This window comes from Staurois parvus, unplaced genomic scaffold (genome assembly GCF_062004578.1).
Source record: "Staurois parvus isolate SC_StPar_1 unplaced genomic scaffold, SC_StPar_1.0 ptg000347l, whole genome shotgun sequence".
Lineage (NCBI taxonomy): Eukaryota > Metazoa > Chordata > Amphibia > Anura > Ranidae > Staurois > Staurois parvus.
In genome coordinates this window covers 9,703,459-9,725,812 of record NW_028318143.1, presented here as the reverse complement: position 1 = coordinate 9,725,812, position 22,354 = coordinate 9,703,459, and positions in this window count along the sequence as shown.

Here is a 22,354-nt window from a genome sequence, read left to right as displayed (position 1 = left end):
TCTGTTATCTCTCTGTTGTAGTATTGCTCTCTGCATTTATAAATATATATTGGCTACATCTTTTTCTGTAAATATTTTTATTGCACCATTTTGACTTTTTTAGTAATAAATCCTATTATCTGAAAAGTGTTGAACTGTTTCTAAAGCTCTTCAATGCAAACTAAGAATCCCTGTCTCTGAAGAGCGCTACTGTGTGTTTCTAAATTTCTGCATACATCTGCCTGCGGTGACAGTGTGTATACAGACGCTTATTCAAACATCATAGTGCTACTGCTAAGATTGGTGAGTTTCCTCCTACTCTGTAAAAAAGGTGGTGGTGGCAGTGTGAAGGGTTAATTGCGTAATTAACCTGACCCAGTAACAATCGCTCTCAGGCTGCGGTACATAGATTGTGGTCCAGTGCGCTGCAAAATCTTTGTGCAGGGTGCTGCTGGCATTGTTACGCACGTGACAGCGTGGTTTTAGATTGGCTAGTCCTTCGGTCACAAGTTGGTGAGAAGAGCTAGGGTCTGACGCCGCATCCGTCACAGGCACCTCTCCTCCAGACTGACCGTATTGAAGAAATAGTAACTTCCAGCACTTCTTAATGTTATTTCTCCACAACTTGAGCATATGTGGAAACGATGGTGGGCTAATATCCCGCACCTTAGATAAAGAGGATTGGGAGAATTGTTTGGAAAGGGGCCCTAAACTGGTTATATCCTCTAGAGATAAGTTAATTCAGGTTAAATTCCTTCACAGAATCTATTACACGCCCTTAACACTTCACACAATTTACCCTGCCCTGGACCCCGTTTGTCCCCGTTTGTCATGTACACTCGGGGTCCTTTTTCATATGTTTTGGTCTTGCCCTGTGATTATGGCCTATTGGTCTGAGGTTTTCGCTGAGATCAATCTCCGGCTGCACTTGACTCTACCTATCTCACCAGAGTTGGCATTATTAGGGGTTCATGAGGATTACCAACGGTTGCACCATGCCAAACTCCTTATCTCCTATCTCTACCTACTATTTTATGCTAAAAAGGAGATATTGTTCAAATGGACCTCCCCAGCCCCTCCATCTTTGGTTGCCTGTGAGGCGCTGGTGGATGCCGCCCTACCCAAGTATAAACTTACATACATTAATCGTAGTTGTCCCTGGAAGTATAACAAGGTGTGGGCTCCATGGTTATCTGAGTAGTGATCTCTTCGCCCCGTATCCCCCCTATTTTGTAGGATCCTCCCCTCTCTCCTCCCTCCTGGGATCTGATATTGCAGAGATTTGTTGTATTGGCTTTTCTATCCTGTTTATGTGAATGAACTCAACCTGGTCTTGTCATTGCTCATGTCACACTGTATTATATGAATGTACAATTTTCATTTCTTGCTCTATTTGTTTCCTGTTTCCTGCTGATTGTAGCTCATGTTATACCATGTTTCTTTTAGTAAATATGTTGTATCATGAGTTTGGTCAATAAAGCACTCCATTTGATGTTAAAAAAAAACTACGGAGACAATATACACTATATTGCCAAAAGTATTGGGACACCCCTCCAAATTATTGGATTCAGATGTTCCAATCACCTCCATGGCCACAGGTGTATAAAATCAAGCACCTAGGCATACAGACCGTTTCTACAAACATCTGTGAAAGAAAGAGTTGCTTTCAGGAGCTCAGTGAATTAAAACATGGTACCGTGATAGGTTGCCACCTGTGCAATAAGTCCATCCATGAAATTTCCTTGCTACTAAATATTCCACGGTCAACTGTTAGTGGTATTATAACAAAGTGGAAGCAACTGGGAACAACAACAACTCAGCTAAGCCTTATGTCACCAAGTGCAATGCAAAGAGTCGGATGCAGTGGTGTAAAGCACCCCGCCACTGGACTCTAGATCAGCGGAGACGTGTTCTCTGGATTGATGAATCACGCTTCTCTATCTGGAAATCCGATGGACGTGTCTGGGTTTGGCGGTTGCCAGGAGAATGGTACTTGCCTGACTGCATTGTGCCAAGTGTAAAGTTTGGTGAAGGGTGGATTATGGTGTGGGGGGTTGTTTTTCAGGGGCTGGGCTTGGCCCCCTAGTTCCAGTGAAGGGAACTCTTATGACGTCTGCATACCAAGACATTTTGGACAATTTCATGCTCCCAACTTTGTGGGAATAGTTTGGGGATGGCCTCTTCCTGTCCCAACATGACTGCACACCAGTGCACAAAGCAAGGTCCATAAAGACTTGGAAGAGCGAGTTTGGGGTGGAGGAACTGGACTGGTCTGCACAGAGTCCTGACCTCAACTTGACAGAATACCTTTAGGATAATTTAGAGCGGAGACTGCGAGCCAGGCTTTCTTGTCCAACATCAGTGCCTGACCTCACAAATGTCCTGGAAGAATGGTCAAACATTCCCATAGACACCCTCCTAAACCTTGTGGACAGCCTTCCCAGAAGAGATGAAGCTGTTATAGCTGCAAAGGGCGGGGCCAACTCAATATTGAACCCTACAGACTAAGACTGGGATGCCATTAAAGTTCATGTGCGTGTAAAGGCACGCGTCCCAATACTTTTGGCAATATAGTGTATATTTTGTAGCTGTTTTACCTGCCAATGGATTAGTATGTCTGTCTATCCAATGCTACGATTTATACAAACCTGCAAGATGGCTCAACCAATGTGGAAATGTACATTTTTCTCTACTGCAATTAGGATTTACAACCAAGTGTTGTCCTTGCCCCAACCTGTGACTGGACAGTGAAGGAAAAGCATCAGATTGATGAGGTCAATCCTATGTCACTCTGCCCTTGACTCCTGTCAACATTAACATTCATTTTAGAACAAGAGCATTTCAGCACAGCTGATCGACTTCTTGAGCTGCTTCTCCTGTTTTTCTAGTCTGAGCTCTGTTGTACAGGCAATTGTAAGTTGCTGATTTCAACATAAAATCAGGTAATTAGACCTCTCTACTTTTTAATGAACATACATATCTGCATAAATTGGTATTATTATCTGCCCAGACTATAACTTTGATGCATATCTGTCATCCAGGTTAAAGTCAACATTAAAGTCATGCCTAAGAACAGCTATGCCAAGATATCTTTACTATCTTTGTTAGCCAGAAAAGCCTCCTCTGTGCTCCCTTCTGATTTTGATCTCACTTTCATACCAGAAGCGAACTGTATGTAAAGACTGATGAGAGATCTATCTGTATTTTCCAAATGCCTTAGCAAAAGAAAATTATCAAACCAGAAGTAGTCAGATTCTTTTATTAATAGAATATACCATATAAGTGTAACCGTGGTGTATCTGAAGAACCCTACATTGGGAATGAGAGCCCTTTAACCTTCTGGCTTAAGTAGTCATGAAGTGGTGTTAAAGGCTTAAGGTTTTTTACCTTCATGCATTCTATGCTTGAAGGTAAAAAACATCTCTGTGCAGCAGCCCCCCCCCCCCCCCCCCAATATTAACCTAAGCCCCCTTCTCGATCCAGCACTGGGGTCTTGCCTATCCCGGAACTTCCTCTCCTCATTAAAGAAGAGAGAGGGCGGGGCCGAGCTATGGCTCCATGTGTGAATGGACGCATGGAGCAGTGGGTGCCCCCATAGCAAGCTGCTTGCTGTGGGGGCACCCAACAGAAGGGAGGAGCCAGGAGCACAGGCGGGGGACCTGAGAAGAGGAGGATCGGTGCTGCACTGTGCAAAACCATTACACAGAGAAAGTAAGTATAACATTTTTTTTTCTTTAATTAAAGCCTTTATTATCACTTTAATGCGGTCATAGATGGTTCAAATATCAACCAATTCAGCAGGGACGGGCCGAGATTCAAACCGTCTATGGGGAGGCTGATTTTACCCAATTTGACTGTTGTATGACTTGGGTACAGCCAGCTTGTTGGACTTTCCACGTGATAATTGCCAGCATCTATAACCGCTAACAATAATGTCTGTGTTTTCTTGGCAATAACGGCTCTCCCCCGCACCCCTCATGCTTCCCCGCCAAGAGAACACAGCAGTTCCACTGGAGAGATTCCCCCATCAACACTGACTGTGGTTGCAGGAAAGAAAATTTCATCACCTATGGCTGGCTTTCGGCTGCTCTGAGAACATTTGTACCAGGTAACCCCTGTGGTTGAGTACATTTAAAGAACACACACTTTAACCTGAAAGGTTGGGACACAATCTCAAGTTATGGTAGCCAGTCTTTATGTCCTTCACCCTGTGGCGGGATACTCATATTGGGGCCCATTGTGGCACAGGGTTAACCTGTGGACCTGGCCTGAGTAGTCACAAGAGCAAAGTCTTGCATTTGTATAAAGCAGTTGGTTCCCGAGGTATGAACCTTTATGGCAAAGAAAATTAGTAATACTGAGAACTAGTATGTTTCAAGTGTTGTGTGTCCAGTGAGAGACACAACAGACTGGTGAGGTATGGGGCATGTTCTGCTCCCTCATCCTACAGGTAATCATCCATTGGTTCCAGGTGTGAAGAGGTCTAGTGCCCTGGAACCAAAGTGTGAAAAACTACTTGGAAGACTTGCAGTTTATAACCTGCCCTCTAGGAGACAAACTCCCTGTCCCCTCCATCTAAATACTTAGTCAGCAGGATACACCAGATATCAGGTTATACTGTAAACAGAAGTTTCAGAAAAGTACTAAAAGGAGAACACGTGATCAAGCCCTATGCAGGAAAGAGTGAACAGAGTGTGATCAGTGATGACAGATGATGTAATCAGTTCCTAGCAACATAGAGGTTTACATAAATGGTGCAAATAAGGAAGACCCGGCCTGCCATGTGCATTTGTTTACATGCTGGAGGCTACGTCATCGTGGGCAAACAGGTGCTTCCATGGAAGGTGTTTGCAGAGGATCACGTGTCTTTACTGGATACCGAAGTGAGTATCATCCTTAGGCTGGATTCACACCTGGGCGTAGCGGGAACCCTCTTTCCCACTCGCTTTTTTTGTTTTTGCGTGTTTTATAAGCATTTGAGCTTGTTGTACTTGAGGTAGTGAAAAATGCCCCAAAGAAGCTCCAGAACCTTTTATGAGCCTAATGCTTTTTTTAACCTCACGTTTTGGAACGTATGCTGCATGACAAAACATGCATCAAAATGCAAGTCTGCTACCAGCTCGCCGGGTGCCATTAACAAGTAATGGCACCACAAGCACGGTGCGCGTTTGGAGCACGTTTCCTAAGGGCACAGCAAAACATGCATTATAGTTCACCGCGGACCCGAAGTATACTCTGCAAGGTGATATCTGCACTGCGGTTCCAGAGCCTACTTCTGCGGAGTCACCTGCTGTTGTTCCAGAGACTGCCTTGGTATTAGATGCTCCATAGCCCTCCCTTAAAGTGGAACTGCACTGCATCTGAGTACCACAAACCAAAAACGCTATTTAATTCACTAATAGCATTCAAAGAAAATTCACCCATCCATGTCTCCATGATTTATTTTGCTGATAATTCATTTTAAAAAACACCCCCTGGTATTTCTGACAGTGGCCATCTTGAGTAAGGGCAGATAATTAATGTAGCATTTACTTCCTGGAATCAATCTGCCCTTAGCTTAGGCATTGACTGAGCTGAGAACCCTCCCTCCCCTCTTGAAGACTCCTGGGATATATGACATTATTTCCCTAGACATGGAAACCAGGAAGTAACTGAAGAAATGTAACAAAAATAGTTTAAAACAAGTAGTTATGATATACTTTCCTATCTATATAGTAATGCTAGCAACATAAGGATTAAAAATAGTCAATGTTGATTGAAAGAGTAAAGTTAATCTTTAACAGTTACCTAGGAACAGGACTGACCAGCTATCACCACTATCCGGCAGTGACAAGAAATTGGATCTGTTGAAGCCTGTACCCAGACTGAGTTTCAGCAATCCAGATGGATTTTATCCTACTTTTGAGCCCTACTTGTCTTTAAAGGAATGGCAGTTTGCTTCCCATGTTTGCCTCGGAGCTCCGCATGCAGAGATAAGCACTTAATCTGCTTGGTGTGGTGTCATCTAAATTTAAATCTCCTGGTCAAAGCATAGCATGGATTGGAGTTTCCGTACCTCCCTATGCCTCTGTTCCGGAACAATGAGGAACAGCACCCGGAGATCTACAGCCAAGCAGTGTGAGAATATGTGGGCATCCCACATTCCTTTCTCAACTTTGAGAAACAAACTGGTGTTGTGGTGACAGACTACCACAGAGTCTACAAATAGTTCAGTTTGGGGTGCCACAAATATATGGTCTGAATCAATCTTGGATGGCCCTGTCAGCCTGCAAATTGGGTGCAAGCATCCAACCAATAATGAGTGGGTCAGACTTCCAGACCCTGAATACTATTCCTAAAAATTCTGGGACTTAAGTATTTTCTTTATTTATTATTATTATACAGGATTTATATAGCGCCAACAGTTTGCTCAGCGCTTTTATTTGATGTCCTCTGGGCACGTTGTGATAATAAAGGCCGTTCTTTGTAAATCAATTTTACTGCCTTTGCAATGGGAGTTCTGCTGTTATTTTCCTTATTGTGGTATTGTTCATATTTTCTGATATTCCATTTTATACCAATGTTGTGTCAATATGAGGGCACACTAAGGGTAAAGTGCAGGGGAATGTAAGCAGGTGCTAATTCTTGCTGTTACTTTTTTTGGTTATCCTGCCTGTTTCTGTATTTGGTGTAATGTTTCTTTAATTATCACTTAGCTGATTGCTAAAGGGGATGGGTCATGTGTGACCCCTTCCTCTGCAGATGTATCATATCCTGTGTTTTTGGGTATAAATACTTCTGCAGAGGGCTGTCCATTGCTGTTGACCCATGGAAGTTCATTGGTCAAGACCAATATGATCCCTTCTCTGTTGTCGCTAATCCCTTTAAAACAGGCCCATCCTCAAAGATTCCAGTAACTATGGTCTTGTTGCTATGGACATTACCCATCACAAGTATAGACTGTACTATGTTCTTAACACCTTATCTTTTGGGAAAACTGCTATGGACATTGTTATACACAGCCAATTCTACCTAAGACAAATTATGTGAACTGATCAAACCAGTATGTGGAGATTGATGAGAGCTGTATCTGTATTTTCCAAGTGCCTCAGTAAAAAGAACTTTATTCAAACCAGAAGCAGTCGTGGTATACCTGACGAACTTTAGACTGGGAGTTGGAGCGATTTAACCCTCTGGGTTAAGTAGCCTTGGACTGTTCTGAGAACAATTGTACCAGGTAACCCCTGTGGTTGAGTACATTACCAGAATGTATGCTTGAAAGGTTGGGACACAATGTCAAGTGAAGTTGGCCAGTCTGAAGGGGAAGTGGCAGAAGATAGTGGCCCTCTTGGGTGGGAGGACAGGTGTATTATATGCCCCTCACTTCACATACTGAGTGTCATGTACCTGGTTGGGGAGCCTGACGTGGAGAGAAGGCGTCCTCTTACGACTCCCGCTCAGAGCCCGATAGTGGGAACAGAGGGCGCAGAGCCAGGAGTGGCACGAGTGTCGGGTGGATCTGGAACTGGCGGCAGGTAGCTGAAGACCCAGAAGATCCGGATGCAGGCCAGATGCGGATGCAGGACAGGTGTGGGTGTAGGAACATAGGTGCAGCAGCAGGCAGGTGTGGCGGCAATCAGGATGCAGACTGGGACTGGACACCGGAGCATGGATGCAGTAGCAGGTAGGTATGGTGGTGACCAGGGTGCAAGCCAGATGCAGGACCGTGGGTGCAGCGGCAGGTAAGTATGGCAACCGTCATGATGCAAGCCAGGTGCAGGTAAGTAGTTGCAGCAGAGTCAGACAAGCCGGGTCAGTATTAAGCGGGCAGATCAAGTACAAGGGAGCAGGCAAGCGGATGGCCAGGGATAGCCGAGGTCAGTGCAGGCGGAGTTCTTTCTTAGTCAGGGCAAATCAGAATACAGGCAACAGGATCAGGTATTATGTGCAGGAACATTGTAGACCAGAAGGCATTGATTGTACTGTATTGCAGGTTTAAATAGCCTGTCTAGCAGTGACGTGGACTGTACTGCGCATGCGCGCACTTCCTCGCTTCTCTGCATGCGCGCTCACGCGATCCGAAGGGACCTGTCGCCGTTGCACGGCTGCACGGCGACAGGGTCCTGAAACCCAGGATAACTACATCACCACTATATAACTCTGCCTTATGGTACTCTATTTGCTAAGATGACCCGAAATTGAAGACGCCTAGTGCTTTTTAACATGATTTTATATATTTTTTTCACATGTACACCGTGCTCATGTTTAACCTCCTTATGATCTATGTGATCAAATAAAGTATTGTTTGGAATATTTTTGAATTCATATTACTCCGCGTGGATCACCTAGTAACCTTCTTTTTCCAGGTAGGGGTGTTCTTGTCACACTACCATTTTGCTTAGCTTTCCCTGACACTGAGTTCTGCTGTGTAACAGGGTTAACCTAGGAACCTGGTCTGGGTAGTCACGAGAGCAAGGCCCTGTTGTTAATATAAAATGGTGGCTTCCTGAATTGTGAGCATTTATGGCAAATAGAATTAGTAGTACTGAGAACCAGCATGTGTCAAGTGTTGTGTGTCCATGGAGATACATGGGAGACTGGTGAGGTATGGAGCATGTTCTGCACTCCCATTCTACAACGGTTAATCATCTTGAGGTGCCCATTGGTTCTAGGTCTGAGAAGGTTAGTACCGAGGAAACAAAGTGTGAAAAACTACTTTGATGGCTTGCTATTTCTAACTTTCCTTTAGGGGGAGAACTCCCAATTCCTTCTCCCTACACCCACACATGGTGTGACAACTCACCTAATTGTCACTTGTAAACACAGGGAAGACAGAGGAATTCATTTATTACTACTTAGTTTCTCTTCTGTGTGAGCCACAGGGAAAGCAAGTAGTAGATAACATTCTCTGTCCAGGCTGTGTGTACCCAATCTTTGTCTGTCCAGTTTAACTGCTGAGGTGCCAACTGCTTCTTATATTTGGGGACCCATCCAAGCCCCAGCCAGACTCCAACTTGGTCTGGATCCCATAGCAACTGCTTGGACTGCTAGGGCAGTTGTTCTGCCAGTGCAAAAAAGCCTGACACACAAAAACCACCCTAACCACAAAAAAAAAAGAAAAAAAAGTTATGGCTTTGTATCCCTTTTTATGAAGTAAAGACTGCACCACTCTTGATCAAGCACGACATTCCAAGTGACACTTTTACAATCTGCAGCATGTAGCTGTATGAACACTGGACGCAGATATATTTTATCTTCTTTTATAAAGGACATTTATTTGATATTGAAAAAATGTTTTTGTGCATTAGAGAACTTCTACTTTGTGTAAACTAATTTGGTCCAAGATGGAGCTTTTTATTATTTTAAATTGTATCCATTCACGATAGTGTCACCCACATGTGCATTGTATTTAAGCCTTCAGAGAACATAAATGCTAGCGTTCCAAACAGGTCAAAATTTCATAAATAAAAAGGCCTAATTTTGTTTTACTTAAACAAATATTTCGTTTGGAATTTTGGAACCATTTGTAGTTAATATCACATGCAGTTTCATGCTAAATAGGCCATATGTAATAAAATATCTCTACTTTTATTTCTAGTTCTGGAACTAAACAAATGCTTAACCACTTACTGACCAAAAGGGTTTCCTCTGATCAGGACTGTACTCATTCAAGAGACAAATAATGGAAAAGAGAGCAAAGAACAGATAAAAGTTTTGCCTATGGCCAACTAATATTATCTTAGCTTTTTTTTTTCTTGCCTGGGAGAGTGAAAAAAGCAATCTGTTTTGCTGCTGCCCCACTTGTGTCTGTTTCATTGGATTTTCAGTCCTGAGAGTTGCTCTTAAAAGAAGAACTCTTATGAAAAATGTTAAACTTTAATTGAATTCACTGAAGGACACGGTGCCTATAGCAGTTGATCCCAATCTGATCAGTGGCCCCGTTGCAGATTAAAAGCAACTCTTTATTCATGTTGATGCTGGCTGTAGCTACACCCCAGCCTGAAGCCCAATTTATGGATGTTCCTGTTGGGGAAAATACAACCAGCATTAACCCCTGCCCCTCCCTAAACTAACTGTACTTTTATTAATATAAATGAGCAATCAGCACTGCAGGGCTGTGTGACAGAGTTGCCAGCTGCTAATAAACATACACAGGAGTGGCAGAGCTGCTGGTTCATTCATAATAGTAAGAGCTTTTTCAGCACTGAGATTCTCTGTGATCTTTGGCTGCTTGGAATGCTTGATTACACAAACCTGCTTTGCTGAGTGATGTTTTACTGATATGAATGAACAATCAAAGCTGTTAGGACCAGTGCCTTGCCTGTTCATTCATAATAGTAAATGATCACTCAGCGCTATGGGGCTGTGTAATTTATCTGTCGGCTGTGTATTTACACTGATAGATCACACAGCCTGCTGGTCTCCAAAGTGACCCCTGCTGTCAGAGAACCAGCACTGTCCTTTTCAACTTCCTCTCCTTTCAATCAGTGTGGTTGGACAGTAGGGTCCAACTGTCTGAACATGTTGGTTAGCACAGGAAGGACAGATTTGAATAGCACCAAGTGGAGTCACAGTATCTCACAGGAGTACACCGCTCACATTTTTGTAAATATATTTATTATATCTTTTCATGTGACAAAACTGAAGAAATTACACTTTCCTACAATGTAAAGTAGTGAGTGAACAGCTCGTATAACTGTAAATTTGCTGCCCCCTCAAAATAATTCAACACACAGCCATTAATGTCTAAACCGCTGGCAACCAAAGTGAGTACACCCCTAAGAGAAAATGTCCAAATTGGGCCCAATCAGTAATTTTCCCTTCCTGGTGTCATGTGACTCATTAGTGTTACAAGGTCTCAGGTGTGAATAGGGAGCAGGTGTGTTAAATTTGGTGTTATCGCTCTCACTCTCTCATACTGGTCACTGGAAGTTCAACATGGCACCTCATGCAAAGAACTCTCTAAGGATCTGTAAAAAATAATTGTTGCTTTACATAAAGATGGCCTAGGCTATAAGAAGATTGCCAAGACCCTGAAACTGAGCTGCAGCACGGTGGCCAAGACCATACAGTGTTTTAACAGGACAGGTTCCACTCAGAGCAGGCCTAGCCATGGTCGACCAAAGACGTTGAGTGCACGTGCTCAGCGTCATATCCAGAGGTTGTCTTTGGGAAATAGATGTATGAGTGCTGCCAGCATTGCTGCAGAGGTTGAAGGGGTGGAGGTTCAGCCTGTCAGTGCTGAGACCATACGCCGCACACTGCATCAAATTAGTCTGCATGGCTGTCATCCCCGAAGGAAGCCTCTTATAAAGATGATGCACAAGAAAGCAGTCAAGCATGGTGGTGGGAGTGTCATTGTCTGGGGATGCATGAGTTCTGCCAGCACTGAGGAGCTATAGTCCATTGAGGAAACCATGAATGCCAACATGTACTGTGACATACTGAAGCAGAGCATAATCCCCTCCCTTCAGAGACTGGGCCGCAGGGCAGTATTCCAACATGATAACGACCCCAAACACACCTCCAAGACAACCACTGCCTTGCTAAAGAAACTAAGGGTAACGGTGATGGACCGGTCAAGCATGTCTCCAGACCTAAACCCTATTGAGCATCTGTAGGGCATCCTCAAATGGAAGGTGGAGGAGCGCAAGGTATCTAACATCCACCAGCTCCGTGATGTCGTCATGGAGGAGTGGAAGAGGACTCCAGTGGCAACCTGTGAAGCTCTGGTGAACTCCATGGCCAAGAGGGTTAAGGCAGTGCTGGAAAATAATGGTGACCACACAAAATATAGGCACTTTGGTCCCAATTTGGACATTTTGGCTGCATTAGTTTTTTTTTTCTTTTGGGCTATTTCCCATTTATTTTCATCTGGTTACTCATCCTGTATTACATTTCCAGTCCTAATGTGACAATGCTCACTTGCTGTACTGTAGCTATAGAAGAGCAGCAGTGTCACCCTGAAACAAGAATCGTTCTCAGACTACAAAACACTTTAACATCTCCTCATCTCTTTAATACATGGGGGGAGTGTTTCTGTAGTCCACAGGCGAAGTACATGTTAGGAAATGTACTTATCCTGAATGAAAAAATAAAAACTAATGCAGCCATCACCCTCTGAGAACCAGTAATCTGCAATATATATATAACTGTATAACCCATACATAGTTGCTCTCTGCCGTAGCATAGATCATAGATCATGGATCCTTGGTGCCTCTCCAGCCCATCCTCTACATGTCCAGCAGCATGCTACCTCTCAGAAATCTAAGTATCCAATTCAATGGTTTCTATCCAATGCCAACCTCCTTTCCCTCAACTTGCACCATTTTTTTTTATCAAATGCAGTGGTAGCGTGTGTTCCTTTACCTCTAAGAAAACAAGGTTTGGTCTGTTTTGCGTGTTATGTGACTCTGTTTTTACTAGGCCTTCAGCAAGGCACTGCAAAAACCAGGAGCTGATTAAGAATGGTACCAAGCTCATGGCTGCAGCTTGTTTCTACCACTTATAGTCCACGCAGTTTATATTTGGCCTAGGGGGGGTCAACTGGATAAAGTATTTCTAGATCAAGATTCAGATTCATACAAAGGAAAAGGAGCAGGGTCTGCATAAGAGCTATGAGCTTTGGTTTTTTTTTTGTGAATTGATCCAAGTTACAGTAAAACCTTTGAAAAAAATGAAAAAAGGGCTTTGTGGCAAATGTGTGACTTTCTTCATTTGAACCTAAATTTGCCATGGTGACCATTGTCACTGGGACAGAAAGTGATGGCAAATCCTGACTTTTACATTTTCCATCCGAAAAAAGACATTTTCCAGTAGGCACTCCTGTTCTTTCGACATGTCTAAAAGAGGATTTTCTTTCACTTTGGAGAGATTTCTTTTCACTTCCCTCTGTGTCCCTAGGACAGGCAGTGAAGGGAAAACTCCCCAATTAGATGTAGGCTGGAAAAAAAAAAATTATTTTTCCATTTTATATCCAAAGCAAAAAACACTGTATCGGTATAGGAAACAGATGAGCATAATAAATACTCTTTGACAGCTTCCATTTATCGAATTAATGCAGTTTTGGTCTCCCCCCTGCCAAAAGTTTTAATGAGAGTAAAACAAAAATAATATATTTAGATATCGGAGGAAAATCCCAGACCAGCAAGCACGTTTCATGTCTGTGGAATCTCACAATCAACAATGCTCGTTGTTGAGGTCACACGCAGTCCAAGTTCGTTTGATTAATTTTTTGGATGTAATTTTCACTGGTCCTTTCCTTTTGTTTTCCCATTAGAGAGAAGTGCTGATGATGGAAGTTTAACCCGACCACCCATAAACTTATTGACTTAGTATCGGCTGTACACAAAGGTCCACCTACGGAGATGGAACCTTCATCCATGTCACCAGTCATAGGCATTGCATTGTACTCAGTTGTGCTGCAATGGGAGATGGTTTATGGGCGCGTTGCAGCTTTTTAACCCTCTTCCTGCTGACCTAATAACATTATCTGTGAGTTTTTTTTTTGCTAAAAAAGCAGATCTGTACAAGGTGTTCTTGGGAGAGTGCCTGGAGAAGCAGAGGACGGGGCCAAAACGAAATACAAATAAGGTCATTTAAAGGGAATGTTTACTTTAGTCATTTAGGTATTATTGTTCACACAATTACAGCCTGTCTCTAGCTTTTTTGTTTTTAACAAGGCCAACCCCCCCCCCCCCACTGTAACAAAAAACAACTACTCACACTCTCTATGCTGTGGAGCTGCCTGCCTGTGTCCTCCTCTGTTCATCATTGCCTGCCTCTTCCAGGCCAAATGACACAAATTAGCGCCTTTCTCTGTAGCATTTAGAACCACCCACCACCAGTAGAGGAGTGAAGAAGAGGAGGAACTTGTACATCAGATGATTTGAAAAAAGACAGCTGAAGAGTGGAAGAGAGGGACACCAAGTTAAATTTAGGACCATGCACCATCACAGGAGGAGTGAAGAAGAGGAACCTATATGTTACAGGGGACTCCACTCCAATGAGAGGGCCCAAGATGGAGATGTCAGGCCTGGATTTTGGCTTTAAAGCACATTTCCTTCCTGTTTACAAAATTAAAAAGGAAGGAAGAAAAAGGGGAAGAAAAAAAAGGAGAGAAGGGCTATAAAATCTCTAGAGGAAAGGGAGTTGAGGGTGGTAGGAAGGGAAGGAGGCATGAAGGGAGAAAGAAAGGAAGAAAAGAAATAAGGATGGATAAGGTACACAGGGCACCATTAGAAATTTTGGGGCCTTATACAGCCTACCTAAGATGGCCTCTACCTTTGGGCATCCAAAAGAGAAGAAAGAAGTGGGGGGCTTAAAACGTAGCCTTTAGTGCTGTGGTCAGAAGTACATAAGGCAAAGAGTGAAAGGGGTCAGACATATGTAAGATACAGAGTACAGGGCTCAGCAGTGGCAATGCACAGCATGCAGGTTAAGGTGCATGTAATGTATAATGTGCATGGGTCAGGGGTATGTAATGTACAGAGTGCAGGGGTTTGGTGTATGTAATGTACACAGTCCATGGTCAAAAATATATAATGTACATACTGAACAGTGATGTGTATGTAATTCACATTGTGCATGGATCAAGAGTATGTATTGCACAGAGTGCAGGTGTCAGAAGTATGTAATGTACAAAGTGCAGGAGCCAGGAATCTATAAAGTACGAAGTGCAGGGGTCATAAGAATATTTATCTGAGTACACAGCACAACCTATTTCACCATCATTTTATCACCACCCCATTTTGCAGAGGTACCACCTCTGCATGTGCACTGTACACAAATACTTTACCCCCCCCCCAACACCCACTTCACACCCCTACCCATGTTTTCCCCCTTTTACTTTTCTACTTTGTTATCCACAAAAAACATACTCATATACCTGTACCTAGTGAATCCAGCCCAAAAAATATAAAATAGTCCCTTCCTTGCCCCCACCTCCCCACTGAACTGACGAGGAATAGGAAACTTTTCTTTTATAGTTTGGAGCTGCAAAATTACTCCACTTGTGCCCAAATTTAATTAAAAAGTGCCCTCTCTGCCCTGGTGGGCCCGCTGCTAAACTGATGGGGCTCAGGCTCAGTACACGAGGGTAGGCTCTTCCTCCTATTGGTGGCCCTGGGTGTGCACATCACCATGGGTGAACTACATGCCATCCAACAAAGTTTTTTTGTTTACTTGAATGACATGTGAGTTAGCATCCCCTCATGGTCACTTCACTAAGTCTCACACCAAAAGAACCTCATCTACCCATCCACCAGTGACATCTGTCTCGGCCTTGCCCTCAGAGAAATTTTGAGGGAAATAAAGCCAAGCACTGATTATTCTCAACCAGCCTTTTTACACACAGTTTACTGTGCTTGCTCCAGGTCAAAGGCGCAGGAAGCCTCCACAGCCCAGCAATGCCCACACATTCGTGGTCCAGGCTCAGTTCCTGGACTGAGGAGGGCAGATCATCAATGAATAAATCCACCCCTCCAACAGTACATCCGTCAATGGTCCCCATTCTCCCTTTCCCGAACTAGCTGCTCGTCTTTCTGTTGCAGATATTATAGTTTTCAACTCACTTGACTAACACCATAGTTATACACTCCATTCCTCGTTAGCATTTGTAGAAGCACACACTTGATTCTTTAGTGTAGTGACCAAACCAAGCATTGAATAAACAGAACTCATTTACTGAAGTTGTCATTTGTGCACTTGTGAACAGGTCTCAAACAGTTCAATAGTTTAACACTTGTCATTAATGTTATGTTACAAACTCCTTCTTCATCATACAATTACACACTCTTGTAGTGGTAATATAGGCAGAGGCTTTGGCTGTATCACTTCCCATGCAACTGGCTATTCCATTTCTCCTATTCCCATGCTTGGATCCCAGTGTCTGGGTAGATTCTCTCTGCTCTACCTCATTGCATATGTGACCTTCTTCCTGCCTCCCATGGGAAGAACCCTAAGGAACAACATCCTATCGCCTCTAATACCTTCCTAATCCCCTATGTACCCTCTAATGGGAAGTGACCCAACCTCAGGTTGATGTACCACCGTCCACAGTAAACTCCACATGACTGGAAATTAACCCATACAAAACCCACATAGCAAATATCGGAGGCCCTACCTACAACTGTGTTACATTTTAGTTTAGTTTACTAAACATAATACCGAGCACTATGCTGAGCATTTGAACTCCCTCGGTTTGAAGTCCCTAACTGTGCCTCAGGTTCATATAGATTTACAAAAACAGCCTGCAATCCTTCTTTCCTTCTAAGGACATTTTCTTAATAAAATGGAATTGTTGTCTTTGCACGGTTTCACTGGTGATTTATTGATGTGTGAGTTATATTTGGGTACAGTTGTAACTGTATGGTGGAAAAGATGTTCATGATGATGGAAAGCCTGATAAATGTCTGATAACACACAGATCCCTTCTCAGCTGTGGAAAAGATTCCCAGAGTACTGACCATATTACATGTTAAACAGGAGGGCTATTTCTATTCATTGAAATTTTATGGAAATGAATATATATGGCATTATGAAATCTGAAGTCTATCAAAGAATTTTGGGGTGTAATGCAGGGCCCAGTGTCAGAAATTTGGGTCTCCGTCAGAGATCATGGGTCTTACAGCAGGACAATGACCCAAAGCACATGTCAAAAAGCACCCAGAAATGGTTTCAGACATACCGCTGGAGAGTACTGAACTGGCCAGCAATGAGTCCAGATCTCAATCCCATAGAGCACCTGTGCAGAGATCTCAAAACAGCAGTTGGGAAAAGGAACCCTTCCAATCTGAGAGACCTGGAGCAGTTGGCAAAAGAGGAGTGGTCCAAAATTCCAGTAGAGTGCTGTAAGAAACTCATTCATGGTTACAGAAAGCCATTGGTTTCAGTTATTTTTTCCAAGGGGTGTGCTACCAAATATTAAATTGAGGGAGCCAATAATTGTGTCTAGTTCATTTTTGGGGTTTTGCTTGGAATGTGTCAGATTTGGCTTTTTTTTCTCTGTCTTTGTATGTCATACCAATACAAACAAAATAAATAAACATGAGAATGCCTAAACATTTGTAATTGCAACAATTTTCTGGGCGAAGTGGTGCATTATCCTTCAGAAATGCAAGGGGGACAATATTTTTGGGCATGACTATATATATATATATATATATATATATATATAAAATCTTTAAGAGAATTTAAACAGTTTAGTAGTTTATTCACACATATATAGGAATTTTATATACTGTATATGTGTATGTATATACAGTATATATATATATATATATTTTTTTAATATAAATATATATAATGCAAATAAACTGCTAAACTGTTGAAATTCTCTTCAATCAAACCTATATCTGTACCCTTGCAGCATTTACTTATAACCTACTCTACACCCTTCTCCAATATCCTTTGCTCTTTATCTACTGTGCTCCAGGAAGCTCCCGGGGAGCATAGAAAATACCTGGCACTTGTTGGTATGGAGCAGCATATAACTCACTCTATGTTACCTTGTTGGGCCAATAAGTAACTTCAGTACTGATAGAAAGGTACATAAATGCTGTTGAGCAGGGGCGGACTGACAACTCATGGGGCCCCCGGGCAATAGGGGATCATGGGGCCCCTGTGTCCTTGCCCAAACTCAAAGAAGTCTATGAAAAAGGTACCAGGGGCATCTCATGGGGCCCCCTACTGACCTCGGGCCCTCAGGCAGTGCCCGAGTTTCCAAATGGTCACTCCGCACCTGCTGTTGAGGAGGGGGAGTTGAAGTGAACCTGTTGCCTCACACTGCATTGGTAAAACACAAGTTCAGTTCAAGTCTGAGGTCCTCAGATTGTATATTAAATGTGTATTGTTCTGCTTTTAGTTACATTTTTCTTTATCTATAAAAAAAAAATTGGGGATGTGGCCAAATACAATAAAACGAGTGAGTAGTGGGCTACCATAACTGGGAGGACATTACTCGTAGTATACAAGGTGTTTCACAGATGAGATCTTGACATGTTTACATCTCCTGAGTCCATCAGCGTAGGAGAACATTCATTTTAAAGGTGGATGAAACATGGTGTCGATAACTCTGGCTGTTCCCTAGGTTTCCCTTGAACAAGTTTGGCTGGATGGACATCTTGGCAATACAGAATCTCTTTGTTTTTTGGGTCTCAAATAAAACATATCCTATATACCATCATAAATTTATTCTGTATCAAAATGTAATTGTTTCTTTTAAGTTTTATATATTAAATGCAGCATAATCAAAAAATTATTTTCATATCCTAACTGCCTATTTTTTAATAAATACTGAATGCTCTTCTTTCATATTATGCTACTTTGTCCTTCAAAGTTGAGGACTTTGTACACATGTTAAACTAACTGTGCCCACCAAAGCCTAACCAAGAAACCAAGCTTCTAACGTTTTGGTTACTGCACATCATATCTTTATTGTCATGGCACACCATGAATCTTCATGTACCAACATATCCTGTACAAGGTAAAACAATAGTTCTAAATAAAAGTCTGACTACATCAGCCGGTTTGCTGCTGTTTAGGTTTTGGATGATTTACTTGCTACATCATATACAAAATTCAAAATACTAACAACATACAAAGTCATTCACAAATATGCTCCCACTTACATCACTAACCTCATCCCAGAATATTACCCACACCATCCACCCTGCTCTTCCCAACACCTTCTGCTCTCTGTTTCCCTCAATATCTCCTCCCATGCCCACATCCAGGACTTCTCCAGAGCCTCTATCATACTATGGAACTCTCTACCCCAATCTGTCTATTTCCTGCTCTGTCCACCTTTAGGTAATCTCTTGAAACTCATCTCTTCAGGTAAGGCTAATTCACCGATAACCTAACAAGTGACCTTCTAATTTCTCCATTTATACAGTATAAATCCGGTATAAAAATAATAATAATACATAGCAAAAGTTATTACTATCCTATGAAACCTTTTTTTGTAAGGCAGTGAAATCAGTATATTTAGGTTCAGTCTTAATAATTAAAGTTTAAAAGTGTATGTAAACCCTTAAACTATTTTCAGTATGTTTAGCATCATGCATCGTATATAGTTTTCAACTGTAATTGTCTAACTCATTTTTTTTTCCTAATCTATTGGAAAGTTTCTTATCTGGAGATCCTGCCATTAACACCATTTCCTGTTTCAGGCTGACAATGTTAAGCCACTGCTTCACACTTAGCAGACTGCCGTGTGTGCTCCGTCAGTTGGCTATTATGCTAACAATCTGATAGACCTGAAAGTAGAGAACATACAGGTAGAGAAAGGGGTTTTGGAAGACATAGTTCTGAGGGCAATGCAATTCTGGTAATGTGTCGCAGAGAGTAAAAAAAGGTGCTTCTCACTAAAAGAACAAAGTTAAAGAAAAAATTTAAGTTGACATGCTCTAGAGGAAGGAGGGAGTTTTGAGCTAAATTTGGGAAATTCATATGTATACTGAATACCTTAAAGCTGAACTCAAGAAAAAAAATCAAGTTTACTTTCCTTATCCCTTCCTCCCCAGCGCTCCTCTTCTCTTCAACGCTTCAACTCTCCAGGACTACTGGTCATCTGAGTGCCTACAACCGGTGAAGAAAAACAAATTTGGAGCACTGGTCATGCAGCTGGGTGAAAGCCTAAGGGAGTGAGGGATTACGCAAGTCAAATAACTTTTTAATGTTCCTCTAGACAAAAAGTAGCATTTAACCCTTTGCAGCTCCACTACAAGGAAAACTTTGCATTTTACACTGAGTTCAAATTTAAGACCTATAAAAAGAGGGTGGTGAGGCAGGCTGCAGAGAAAAGAATAGCATTCATTAGAGTTTTTTTCAGGCTCTCTGGTCACTCTACATCCACAAATGCCTGTGTCATAAATATCAGATCATCTCCTGCTAACCCTTATACTGGGACATTGACATGACAAATGGGGCATTTATTATCTACTGTAACCTAAGCAGATATAGTAGCTTTGAATTCTGAGGTCTCTTTTTGTTTATATGCCCCCTCAGTTTGTCTTAATCTGAGCTTTTAATGTAGTCAAAGTTAGCATTATTTCACCAAGTTCCAATATGTTTTTCTAGGCAGTGTTAAAAAAATCACTCTCAGCAAAAGGTTTAATCACCAGATTGCCATCAACAAGGCAATGCTGTGCATTGAGATGCCCAGGGCTGAAATTATACTCCTTGCCCCAACATCCACCAGGCCAACTGTCTTTTGATGCCCCCTTCTACTCCAGTTGGTTGACTAGCCTTGATATCACACCAGCTCAATGATTCAAGGTTGGGCTGGTGGAGTTCCCAACTTCAAATTCAGTAAGAGTAGGACAGGTGATGTGTTGTGGTTGCTCTAAAGCCCTTGTGGCCTAATCCCTGTAATAGCTAAATTTTGTTAAGTGAAAGATGGAGAGCTCCAATTTGTATGAATCAGTCCAAATATAATTTACGTTTGTCACAAAAAATGTAACCTTAAAATGACAGCCAACTCATTTCTGGGTATTGACAAAGCTCGCTCTTGGGGTAAAAATTGAACAAAAGAAGATTTTATATCATGTTTATCCTAATTCTACATAAACGTTCTGTTAAAATATATGCAGTATAGGTAATTTTGTCTATTGGAAATTATTGTACATTATCAAGAAAAGTTTATTATTTTGATTGAAAAAATGCACAAACCATTAAAAAACAACAACAACGAGGACCCAGGCAGGTGCCAATAGCTGGAAGGGTGGTAGTCTGGAACCCATCTTTATTATACACGGAAGAGCTGTATGACAACCTTCACAGACACATAGATGGGATATGTTTTTAAGAGTGTAATATAATGTATAGGTGGCTTCATGCCTCCTTTGGTAGCCCTGATGTCCAAGGCCACGGCTATGTTGCCTATACATAAATCCAGCCTGGAGATGGCCGAGTACACTACAACTATGCCTAAACTAAACAAAGTAGGCCTGCTGAGTCAGGCTGGGTTCTCTGTATTAAAAAAAAAAGTCTACTTTTCACCTATGACTAGAGTGAACCTTAAAAAAAAATTCTCCCAACCTGTAAAAGTGTTCATACACATCATTACCAATGATGAAGACCACATCGTTGTATTGCTTATTTTAATCATCGTTACCTCATCTTTGATTGCAGCAGTTGTTGTGGTCAGATGTTCAAGGGAGAAGAGGTCAGAGTAATTGCACATTTAAAACTATTTATGTTTCCAAGTGTGAGACGCTCTGAAAAAGATGTCATTATATATCTAGTTAGGTTAACAGAGCAATGTTCTCTAAGCCTCTGGAGAGGCGGCTGAGCCGATAATCTGCAAATCATTAGTAGGAAAAGTAAAAGCGCGGCTCAAAAGAGAATCGATGATTGTGGATTTTACAACTTAATAGGCCATTGCGTTCAGTTCCTGTATGGAAAAAAATATCTAATGGCTCCCAAGAGGGGTATATAAAATTATGGCCTGAAATGGCATCCTCTATCCACACAATGACGGAGACAGTTTCTTGCCCTTAACCCTCTGTGTACTCAGCTACTTGTGCGTTTGTGATTCCAATCATTGCTATCAGAAGTATGTTTTTAGCAGTATTTATTATATGTACACTTTTTGGCTAGCATTCTACAAAGGTCAGAATGCCCAATAAAATGTAAGTGGGCTATTGGGCTTGTATAGGAAGCCAAAAGAACAACTGAACTCTGAAAGCTGTGTCCAAAAAAGGGAAGCAGAAGCCAGAGGACCAGTTACCAAAATTGCCTGTGGTCGCCATGCAACTGATTGCCCCCCACTATTGATTTACTATGCCTTGCTCTGCACTTTGTCTCTGTGTGGAGGCTGTCATCTTGGTAGAGCCAGGGCTTTTGCTTCTTTATGTCAGAGCCTTCAGAAAGGGAAACAGTGAGCAACACAATAGTGACATCATCCAATCTCACTCCAAATCTCCTGGAAGTCAGAGGCAGCAGTGCCTTAGATCACAATCCGCAGGGTGCCTAGGCACCCTCACATACTAAGAAGTGCACTGCTAGATTTTTGTAGATCATTTTTGGAGACAAAAAGTAATTTTTTTAGGATACTGCACAAATAACATATTTTCCCTATAACTTAGCTAATCATCACTTTTTGAGTTAAATTCTAACTTAAAGGCAATCTATGTGAAAGATAATTACATTAAATTAAAATAGATGTAAACCTAATCATTGAAATCTCATAAAAGCTGTAACATTCAGGGCGCTGGTGAGAGAAACAGTGAAGGGCCCCCAGCCAGGGTCCTTTCAGTGATCCCGGGGCTCTTTACTCTCATTGGTCGACCCTTTATTACGATCCCGCAGTGGGCCCCCTTCCTGCTGTCTAGCCGTCTCCCCAAAGTGGTGGAATGCTATTGCCTGGTCGCAAGGGCAACCTTTGCAACCC